This window comes from Physeter macrocephalus, chromosome 2 (assembly GCF_002837175.3).
Source record: "Physeter macrocephalus isolate SW-GA chromosome 2, ASM283717v5, whole genome shotgun sequence".
Lineage (NCBI taxonomy): Eukaryota > Metazoa > Chordata > Mammalia > Artiodactyla > Physeteridae > Physeter > Physeter macrocephalus.
The window spans coordinates 16,139,735-16,149,801 of record NC_041215.1 but is presented as its reverse complement, the minus strand read 5'-3'; the positions used below and the strand labels follow the sequence as shown (position 1 = coordinate 16,149,801).

Here is a 10,067-nt window from a genome sequence, read left to right as displayed (position 1 = left end):
TTTTTGCGGTACGCGGGCCTCCCACTGTTGTGGCCTCTCCCGTTGCGGAGCACAGGCTCCGGGCGCGCAGGCTCAGCGGCCATGGCCATGGCTCACGGGCCCAGCCGCTCCGCGGCATGTGGGATCTTCCCGGACCGGGGCACGAACCCGGGTCCCCTGCATCGGCAGGCAGACTCTCAACCACTGCGCCACCAGGGAAGCCCCTTAAATAAATTTATTTTATTTTATTTATTTTTGGCTGTGTTGGGTCTTCGTTGCTGCTCACAGGCCTTCTCTAGTTGTGGCGAGTCAGGACTACTCTTCGTTGTGGTGTGTGGGCTTCTCACTGCAGTGGCTTCTTTTGCTGCAGAGCACGGGCTCTAGGCACACGGGCTTCAGTAGTTGCAGCACGCTGGCTCAGTAGTTGTGGCTTGCGGGCTCTAGAGCACAGGCTCAGTAGTTGTGGCGCACGGGCTTGGTTGCTCCACGGCATGTGGGATCTCCCCGGACCAGGGCTCGAACCCGTGTCCCCTGCATTGGCAGGCGGATTCTTAACCACTGTGCCACCAGGGGAAACTTTGGATATTTTGAATACCAGTTATTTATCACATAAGTGTTTTGCAGATACTTTCTCCTATCCTGTGACTTGGCTTTTCATTCTTTTAACACTGTCTTTCTCAGAAGAGGCATTTTCTATTTTAATGAAGTGAAATTATCCTTTTTTTCTTTTACAGACCTTGTGTTTGTTGTTATATTTGAAAATTCATCACCAAACCCAAGGTGACCTAGATTTCCTTCTCTGATATTTTCCAGGAGTTTATTATTTTTGCATTTAAAAAAATTTGCATTTATTTATTTATTTATTTTTATTATATGGCTGTGTTGGGTCTTAGTTGCGGTACCTGGGATCTCCATTGCTGCCTGTGGGATCTTTAGTTGTGGCATGCAGGCTCTTAGTTGCGGCATGTGGAATCTAGTTCCCTAACCAGGGATTGAACCTGGGCCCCCTGCATTGGGAGTGCAGAGTCTTAAGCACTGGACCATCAGGGAAGTCCCACTTTCACATTTTACATTTAGATCTGTGATATGTTTTGAGGTTTTTTTGGTGAAATGTGTAAGTCCTGTGTCTGCATTCGTTTTGTTTGTGTGTGTGTTTGTGAATATCCATTATTTCCAGCACTATTTGTTTAAAAGATTTTCTTTTCGTTTGAATTGCCTTTCCTTCTTTGTCCAAGTTCAGTGTGGGTCTATAGGAAAACAATTGATTATCTTTCAATCTTGGGATACATCTTCTTAACTCCAAAAGTTATCTGTTGTTGGAGAATCTTTCAGATGTTTCACAGAGGTCATTATGTCCTAGAGAACCAATATTTGATTTTACCTACAGGATTCATGAATATGTTCTTTCTCCAGAAGTAGAAGGTCCCTCTATTACTTGTTTGTGATTATAAGTGGATGCTGGATTTTAGCAAATCCTTTAAAATTTTTATTTCCCTCTCTGTTCCTTTCTGATATTAGTAATTTCTATCTTCCCTTGTAGTCATATGGACTAGATGTTTATCAATGGTATTAATCTTGTCAAATAACTAGCTTAAAATTTTTTCTCCTTCAGTTACCCAGAATTACATTAGTTTCTTTTCTGATTTTTATAATTTACTTTATTCTGCTTACTTTGCAGTTATATGCTCTTCTCTGTATTGTTTCCTAAGGTAGATGCTTGCATTATCGTTTACAAATCTTTGTTTTTTCCTAGTGTATTTGATGATGGCATAATTTTCTCTGTAGGCACTGCTTTTGCTGCATCACACAATTTAGCCCAAAGTAAATTTTAGTTTCTCTTGAGACTTCTTCTTTGCTCCCATGTATTATTTAGAAATGTGTTGTTTAATCTCTATGTGTTAGGGGGTTTTCCAACTCTCTTGCCTGTATTGATTGCTAGATTAATGCCTTTGAGTTTTAAGAGCATAGTTTGTATGATTATTGTTCTTTCAGATTTGTTTTATTTATTTGTTTATTTATTTTTGGCTGTATTGGGTCTTCATTGCTGCACGCAGGCTTTCTCTAGTTGTGGCAAGTGGGGCCTACTCTTCGTTGTGGTGCGTGGGCTTCTCATTGCGGTGGCTTCTCTTGTTGTGGAGCACAGGCTCTAAGCACATGAGCTTCAGTAGTCATGGCACACAGGATCAGTAGTTGTGGCTCTGGGCTCTAGAGCACAGGCTCAGTAGTTGTGGCTCACGGGCTTAGTCACTCCGTGGCATGTATGATCTTCCTGGACCAGGGCTCGAACCTGTGTCCCCTGCAGTGGCAGGCGGATTCTTAACCACTGCACCACCAGGGAAGTCCTGTTCTTTCAGATTTGTTAAGGTATGTTTTATGTCCCAGAAAGTGTTTTGTCGAATGTTCCATATGAATTTGAGAAGAATGTGTATTCTGTTCTTGTTGCATGAATTATTCCTTGGATTACAATTAAATTGAGTCATTTCATAGTGCTGTTCAAGTCAAGTCTGTCCTTCCTGATTTTCTGCCTGCTGTAATATATAGATTATTATAAGGGGGTGTTGCTGTATGACTACAATAATGGATTTATGTATTCCTCCCTGCATTCTTCATGTCTTGCCTTATGTATTTTGCCATTTTGTTGCTGCATATGTACACATGAAGGATTGTTATGCCTTCTTGGAGAATGTACCTTTTTGTCATTCTGTAAAGTCCCTTTTTATCTCTGTGTTTTCCTTGATCTAAAATTTGCCTTGTCTGAAATTCATATACCAGTGCCAGCTTTCTTTTGATTTGTTTTGGCATGATGCAGTTTTCTCCATTGCTTTATTTCTCATCTACCTGTGCCCTCATATTTAAAATGAGTTTTTGGTAGACAACATTGTAATTTCAGAAATTGAATATTGCAATATCAGAAAGGGAAAGTAAAAAAAAAAAAACTTTAAAATTGCATTTAAAAAATAAAATACTTTGTGATATCAGAAAGGGAAAGTAAAAAAAAAATCCCTTCTAAAATTGCATCGATAAAAATAAAATACTTAGGAATAAACCTGATCAAGGTGGTGAAAAACATATGTTGAGAACTATAAAACATTGATAAAGGAAATTGAAATGAATCAAAAAGTCAAAAGCTAACTCATACTCTTGGATTGGAGGAATTAATTTTGTTAAAATGGACATAGTACCCAAAGTAATCTACAGATTTAATGCGATGCCTATCAAGTTACTCATGACATTTTTCACAGAACTAGAACAAATAACCCTAAAAGGTATATGCAACAATATATGGAAAGACCCAGAATTGCCAAAGCAATTCTGAGGAAAAAGAAAAAAGCTAAAGGCATAACCCTCCCAGACTTCAGATAATAATACCAAGCTACAGTTATCAAAACAGTGTGGTGTTGGCACAAAAACAAACATATGAATCAATGGAACAGAATAGGGAGCCCAGAAATAGACTCACATAACAATGGTCGATTATTCTTTGACAAAGTAGGCAAGAATATAAAATGGGGGAAAGACAGTCTCTTCAGCAAGTGGCGTTGGGAAAGTTGGACAGCCACATGTAAATCAATGAGGTTAGAACACACCCTCACACAATATACAAAAATATACTCAAAATGGCTTAACAAATTAAATGTAAGACATGACACCATAAAACTGCTAGAAGAGAACATAGGCAAAACGTTCTTTGATATAAATCATACCAGTATTTTCTTAGGTCAGTCTCCTCAGGCAATAGAAATAAAAGCAAAAATAAACAAATGGGACCTAATCAGTGTATAAGCTTTTGCACAGCAAAGGAAACCATAAACAAAACAAAACGACAACCTATGTACTAGGAGAAAATATTTGTCAATGATGCATCCAACAAGGGCTTAATTTCTAAAACATACAAACAGCTCATACAATTTAATAACAAAAAACAGACAACCCAATCAAAAAATGGGCAGAAGACCTAAATAGACATATCTCCAAAGAAGACATACATATGGCCAATAGGCACATGAAAAGATGTTCAACATCGCTAATTATTAGAGAAATGCAAATCAAAACTGCAGTGAGGTACCCACCTCACACTGGTCAGAGTGGCCGTCATTAAAAGTCTGCAAATAACAAATGCTGGAGAGGGTGTGGAGAAAAGGGAACCCTCTTATAGTGTTAGAGGGAATGTAAATTGGTGCATCCACTTTGGAAAACAGTATGGGGGTTCCCCAAAAATCTAAAGTTGCCATATGATCCAGCAGTCCCATTCCTGGGTATATATCCAGAGAAAACTCCAATTCGAAATGATACAGGCACCCAAATGTTCATAGCAGCACTGTTTACAACAGCCAAGACATGGAAACAGCCTACATGTCCACTGGCAGATGAATGGATAAAGAAGATGTAGTATATATATTGAGTGGAATACTACTCAGCCATAAAAAGTGAAATAATGCCATTTGGAGCAACATGGATAGACCTACAGATGATCATACTAAGTGAAGTAAGTCAGATGGAGAAAGAGAAATACCATATGATATCACTTATATGTGGTATCTGAAATATGACGCAAATGAACTTATTTTTGAAATAGAAAGAGACAGACATAGAAATGAAAGTTATGGCTACCAAACGGGAAAGGGAGTCGGGGAGAGGTAAATTAGAAGTTCGGAATTAGCAGATACAAACTACTATATACAAAACAACAAGGTCCTATCCTATACCACAGGAAGCTGTAATCAGTATCCTGTAAGGGGCTTCCCTAGTGGTGCAGTGCTTAAGAATGCACCTGCCAATGCAGGCAACATGGGTTCGAGCCCTGATCCGGGAAGATCCCACATGCCGCGGAGCAACTAAGCCTGTGCACCACAACTACTGAGCCTGTGCTCTAGAGCCTGTGAGCCACAACTACTGAGCCCATGCACCACAACTACTGAAGCCCGTGCACCTAGAGCTCATGCTCCGCAACAAGAGAAACCACCGCAATGAGAAGACCACACACCGCAACAAAAAGTAGCCCCCGCTCGCCACAACTGAAAGAAAGTCCGTGTGCAGCAACGAGGACCCAATGCAGCCATAAATAAATAAATAAATAAATGTATTTAAAAAAAAATAATATCCTGTAAAAAACCATAATGAAAAAGAATATGAAAAAGAATATATATTTGTGTATATATACATATATATGTATAACTGAATCACTTTGCTGTATACCAGAACCTAATACAACATTGTAAATCAGCTATACTTCAATAAAAATAAACAAGTAAGTAAATAATCTGATATTACTGTAATTTTCTTTCATTTGTATTCAGATCATTGGTGATTGAGATGGTGATTAATACAGTTGGATTAATATCTACCACACTTTTTACTGTTTCTATTTGTTGCCCTTATTCTTTCATTTGTTTTTTTCTCTTTTTTCTACCATCTCTGGATGTAATTGAGCATTTTACTGGATTCTTCCTTTTTTCCTTTCTTGGCCTATATCTTTGTAAAGAACTTTCTCAGTGGTTGCCCTTGAGTTTTCAGTATACATTTAGAACTAACACACGTCTTCTGCAACTTAACACAATACCTCTTCAGTGGTTGTTCAGGTACCCCATACCACACTATTCTCATTTCCCCTCCTCTGTCCCTTTTGACATAGCTGTCGTTTATTTCACTTATCCACAAGGTTATCATTACCAATGTCATTCTTGCTAATATTATTTTAGACAAAGTGTTATCTGTTACAAAAGAAATATAAAAGGTGTTTACCTTTATCTCTCTTTTAATCCCCATGCATAATTTACATTCTTTCTTTTTTTAAAAAATTTACATTCTTTCTGGTGCATTTTTAAATGTTGGTGTACTAATGACAAATTCCCTCCATTTTTGTCTCAAAATGGCCTTATTTTTTCTTAATTTTTAAGAATAATTGTGGTTCCTAACAAAATTCTAGGAAAGTGTTGTTTTTTTTTTTTTAATTTCAAAACTTTAAATATTTCAATCCACTTGGTTCTTCCTTGTTTTTTGGTTTTTTGTTGTTGTTTTTTACCCTGAAAAGAAGTCCAATTTGATTCTAGTCTTTGTTTCTCTATACCTAAAGTAGACCTCTGGCTTCTTACAATATATTCTCTTTGTCTTTTTTCTCTGCTTTGAATATAATACACTTTGGTCTCCATTTTAGGTGTTTTCATTTTTATTGTTCACTGAGCTTCGTGGATCTATGGGTGTTGTCTATCATTAATATTAGGAAAATCTCAGTGGTTGTTACTTATTTCTGTCTCTCTTTTCCTTCAGTTATTTTTACCATATGAATCTTAAATCTTTTGTTAAAGAAGGTCATGCCAGCATTAATGGATACTGTGTTCCACGTTTCTTGATCTTTTTTGTCTTTGTGTTAGACTCTGGTGAAACAGTTTTTTGGGTACAGGCCTTAAGAACAGAATATTTGGGGCATATTTAAAAAACATCTTTCTTTTCTCTTTCCCAGTTTTAGGACACCGGTTTGCACTTTGAAGTCAGTGCTTTCATGGCTCTGGGAGGACTTGTTTATTTCAAGCTTTTTCATTCTCTTCTTGTGAGATGGAGAATCACAACTTCTAATTTCATAAATCCCAGACTAGATTTTTACCTCACAGTGGCTTTATTACTGCTTGGGAAACACTTGTTCCTGAAATAGCAGGATGGAGACTTTACGTCCTTTTGGAGGAAGCCAATGATGAAACCCTTACGTATTTTATAATCATGGGAAAATTCGCCATCAAAGTGTTGTGGACTTTGGTGAGTTCCCTTGTAAACTGTAGCTCTTAACCTGTTCCTTAAGGGCAGTAAGGCCCAGAGTTTACTGTTAGGGTGTGATGAGAAAGAGTTTTTCTGGCAGGTAATAGAACTGTATGCTCTAAAATTTGGCTGGAAGCACCTTGAGGCACCTGAGTATAGGGATTTTGTGGTCTAACATATTAATGCTTCTTCCCCATGTCTGGGCTCTAAGTTTGAAGTAACTTTCTACCTGCATCAAATTATATGTAGAGAGAAAGGAAAAACAGAGTCTGTGCTAATTATTACACAACTTAAAGGTAGTGCATCTGCAGAAGAATATTTATGTTCAGGCAACTGCATGTGATTTCTTCTAAAGGCCTGGAGGACTTTGGGACAGTGTGGCCAGCTGGGCTTTGTTAAAAGTTTGATTTCTACAGGTCACCTGGCCTCTGATGTTAGGTGATAGGACTAGAAAAAAGCCTCCAGTTTTTCACTCTGTTTCTATTTATTGAAACCTCATGCAATCTTGATCCTCAGCCTCATAGAGTACTGTAAATTGTGGATCATAGGAAGAAGGTGAAAGAATTTTTTCACAAGAAATCAGTGTTAAAATGATACTCATTTCATTAGTAAAGCACTTCTGTCATTGCCTTACATTCTGTGGGCTCTGCCATTATTGTGATATAAGCGATACACTGACCGCAGAAATTATGTGTAAATAATATTCATTTCTTCGTGATGCTGTTAAATTATTGAGGAAGTGTGGAGAGTAAGTTTTTTATGATCAAGTCATAGAATAACTCCTTGTAAACAACAGAATCATATGTAACTTTCCTATAAATCAAGTGTGGGTGTCTAGTTCTGTCAGTCTCATGCATCTTAGTGTGCACATAATTTGGGTCTTTTAGGACTCATTGACCTCTGAAGATGTGGCCGTGAACTTCACCCTGGAGGAGTGGGTTTTACTGGATTCCTCACAGAGGAAACTCTACATAGATGTGATGCGGGAAAAATTCAGGAACATGGTCTCAGTAGGTAAAAAGGAAGAAATTCCCTCCCTTTGTCAATTAGAGAACAAGTGTTTCTTACCTGTCAGTATTGTTCAAAGATATGAAATGTGGAAAGGGAAGACATTGATAAGGAAACTAGGGGATAAAAAAAGGAATTTCTGGCAGTCCAGTGGTTAGGACTCGGCGCTTTCACTGCAGTGGCCCAGGTTCAATCCCTGGTTGGGGAACCAAGATCCTGCAAGCTGCACAGCACAGCCAATAAAAAAGAAAAAGAAACTAGGCATGTTCTGAATTCACCATAGACCTACAATCTAATAATTTTTCTATAATTTTTAATACTTTGGGATCATTTTTCTGGGTCTGCATTTCAGGAACAAAATGGGAAGATCATGACATTGAAGGTTAGTAGAAAAACTGGGGGAGAAAATTAACGTGAGCCATACTCACAATACAAAGTATTGTCTCATGTGAGAATAGTGGTCTATTATGAAAATTTTAAAAGAAACAAACAAAACAAATTGCCCCATCTTCAAATTTAGATATTCTTGACAATATCTCCCCAAAATATTTTCTTAAATGTGATATAAATGTTCAGTGTTTGCAATATAGTTCATGTGCAGTCAGTATTCATAAACCCTGTATTTGAATATCACTTTTTAATAGAAAGGGTGAAGTCCTGTTGCAGAGCATTCAGTATATTCAACTTCTAACAATTCACACAAGAGAAGAAACCTTGGTATTCCTATGAATCATAATAAATACAATAAATATAATGTAATTAATAAAGAAATAATTAATAATGTTCTTCTCATTATTTACAGAAGTCCTGTGATAGACTCTCTGCAAGCAAAGACAGTAGTTACTGTGGAGGAAACTTCACCCTTATTCCAACTGTCAATCTGAAGAAAACTCCTGGTTTAAAACCATGGGAATGTAGTGCATGTGGATAACTCTTCATGCATCATTCATATCTTAAGAGACACATGAAATGTCACATTGAAAATAGACCAGGAGAATATCAAAACTATGGGGAGAAGGTGTATAAATGTAGAGAATGTGGGAAAGCATTCATGTATCCTAGTTCTTTTAGAACACATGAAAGGAGTCACACTGGAGAGAAACCCTATGAATGTGAACAAAGTGGAAGAGTCTTTTCATATCAAAAATTCTTCCAAATACACAAAAGAACTCACACAGGGGAGAAACGCTATGAATATGAACAATGTGGGAAAGCCTTCACTTATTTTAAATCCTTCCAAGTACACGAAAGACATCACACAGGAGAGAAACCGTATGAATGTAAAATATGTTCTAAAGTATTGAATACTGCCAGCTCTCTTTGAAATCATGACAGAGTCCACACTGGAGAAAAACCCTATGAGTGTAAAGAATGTGGGAAAACCTTCACATGGCACAAAACCTTCCAAAATCACATGATAACACACACTGGAGATGGACCTTATAAATGTAAAGAATGTGAGAGGGTCTTCATTAATCCCAGTTCTCTTAAAATACATGAGAGGAGTCACACTGGAGAGAAACCGTATCAATGTGAACAATGTGGTAAAAGTTATAGATATAAAGCAGTTTTAAAAATACATCAAAGGACCTATTCTTTAGAAAAACCCTATGAATGTAAAAGTGAAGGGAAAACTTTCACTTCCACTTAATGTTCAAATGCTTAAAGAATTCACACTGGACTGAAACCTTACCAGTGACAGTGGTGTGGGAAAGCCTTCATTTGTCCCTCAGTTATTTGAAGACACATGTGAGACTGCACAATAGACAGAAACCATATAAAATCTGAAGAATGTGGGAAAGACTTTCCTGATCTCAGTAGTTTATGAAAGCACAGAAGGATTTACTAGATAAAACCTTGTTTGTAAACAACATGAGTGGCTCAGTTATCAAGACAGTATGGTACTGGCACAAAAACAGAAATATAGATCAATGGAACAAGATAGAAAGCTCAGAGATAAACCCACGCACATATGTTTACCTTTTCTTTGACAAAGGAGGTGAGAATATACAATGGAGAAAAGACAGCCTCTTCAATAAGTGGTTCTGGGAAAACTGAACAGCTACATGTAAAAGAATGAAATTAGAACACCATACACAAAAATAAACTCAAAATGGATTAAAGACCTAAATGTAAGGCCAGACACTATAAAACTCTTAGAGGAAAACAGGCAGAAGACTGTATGACATAAATCACAGCAAGATCCTTTTTGACACACCTCCTAGAGAAATGGAAATAAAAACAAAAATAAACAAATGGGACCTAATGAAACTTAAAAGTTTTTGCACAGAAAAGGAAACCATAAACAAGACCAAAAGACAACCCTCAGA

At 37.4% G+C, this 10,067-nt stretch overlaps 1 pseudogene; it reads left to right on the top strand.

Annotated features, from left to right (window-relative positions):
- LOC102986655 (zinc finger protein 709-like) overlaps positions 1-9,478 on the top strand; it is a 35,021-nt pseudogene extending 25,543 nt beyond the window's left edge.
- Positions 9,479-10,067: the final 589 nt, after the last annotated feature.